The sequence below is a fragment of the Tuber melanosporum genome (assembly GCF_000151645.1).
Source record: "Tuber melanosporum whole genome shotgun sequence assembly, scaffold_50, strain Mel28".
Classification (NCBI taxonomy): Eukaryota; Fungi; Ascomycota; class Pezizomycetes; order Pezizales; family Tuberaceae; genus Tuber; species Tuber melanosporum.
The window spans coordinates 250,429-252,428 of NW_003299096.1; positions in this window are offsets into that span (position 1 = coordinate 250,429).

Consider the following 2,000-nt stretch of genomic DNA (forward strand, 5'->3'; position numbering starts at 1 on the left):
CCGCGAATGCGCTACTCCCCTGGGGTCCGACAATTGGTGATCTCATATGTTGATGACGGGGTCATCATAGTGGCTGCAGATTCTTGCAACGCTGCCCGGTACCATGTGGGAGAAATTTTTGCAGACTGCGATCGCATAGCAAGGGCTTGGGGGATGGGGTTTAGTGCCCTCAAGACCCAGTGGATCGGGTTTGGGGACAGGGCGTGGGGGGGTATGGAGTTGTTGGGAGAGATGGTTTTGCCTTCTGAGGATTTACGGGTTCTTGGGTATAGGTTTAATGTATTTTTTAACTTTTCTTCTCATGTAAAGTATTGGTTGGAAAGAGGGTTGGGTGTTAGGAGAAGGATTTCGGCGTTGGGAAGGAGGTTTGGGAGTATTGGAGGGCTTGGGGCATGGGAGACTTACGGCTTGGTGCAGGCAGCATACCTTCCGACCGTGTATTACGGGCTTGAGTTTGTAACCGACCATGGGTCGTATGTGAAACAGATTCAGGTCCACGTCAACGACTGCCTCTGATCAGTCTTCCGGACCCCCATGAGGCTGGCAAACAATATACTGCTGGCTGAGTTTGGAACACCACCTGTTGCCATCCAAGGGAGGTATCTCCAGAGGAGGTGCTACAGCCGATTTATTAACTACCGGTACTGTGATCGACACCCGTGGTTCGGTGAGATACGGCATCACTGGAAGCAGGAAGGAATGGTGGCACACCAGCAGAACTCAGACAAGGAACTCACCTGCCGCCCCACGATTACGATTGGGAAGGACAAGGCGGTGATGGCTGCATGCCACCGTTCACTGTACACAGATGTCTCCAAGTCTTCGGATGTGGTCATATACACGGACGGGTCCAAGTCCTCTGAAGGGGCCGGTGTGGCATGGGCAATATTTGAGAAAGGAGCCCTGACCTGTGTCAATGGGTGCTCGGTTCCCCCGTCTTGGAGCATTGTTGAATGCGAGCTGTTTGCAGTTGTTTGTGCACTCCGATATGCCCGAATGATGGCCAAGAGGCGCCTGGTCCATGTGTTTCTGGACTGTGTGCCCGCCCTCACCCTGGTAGACGGGATGTTTCCGGAAGGAGATTCGGCTGAAATGTGGGAAGTTATGGCGCCATTGTTTAATGAGTTCCGCCATGTCAACATTAGCTGAGTTCCGGGACACATGGGCATTGACGGCAATGAGACGGTGGACAAAAATGCTAAGGCCTGCGTGGGGCGCCCATTGCGGCCCCTGAGTTGGGAAGGGGTAAGCTTTGGGATGGGGCATGCGGCATTGGCCCGAGAATTGCGAAAAACAGAGTGGGGTTCATGGCACGACAGGGAGGGACACGGGTATTATGCTTGCGAACCTAGGGCACCTCGACATCTTCGAGGCCTCACCTGTATGGACTCCTATGTTTTACTGAGAATTCGCAGCGGGACCAGTTTGGTCGGGCATGACAGCTGTGCAGGGAAGGATGATAGACACCACTGGACTAAGTGCCCCCGCTATGCTATAGGGCGGCCTGCTGACGAGGACTTGTACAAGGATTCAACGACATTGCGGTGGAAGTCCTGGTGGGTAAGCCACAGGTGGTTAGGCCTAGAAATTCCCCGGCATGTTGAAACGGTGGATGGGGAGTTGGTAGTGGCAGGTAACCCCTTTGACGGTACACTGATGGTGGAAAGAAGTGGTCAGTTGGCGACGGTAGGGGACCCCACGACCTACACCCGGTGTGAGAAGAAATATGATGGCAGTGGATGCGTTTTACCGGGGTTGGTAACCATGCCGAAGAAGTGGTTTTTCTTGCCCGACCAGCGATGCTGGGATTATCCCTGCTGTGAGACTGCGATTTCGGCGACGGCCACCCAGAAACCAGTCACCTTCACCGAACATTTCGAGAAAAAGCCCCGCTGTTTACGAACATGTCACGATCGGTTTTGGCATTCTCGGCACCAGCAATGGGACGAGCTGGACCTCGCGACTCGGACGTCGGTGGTTTTGCAGTGGGCTAAGACAAA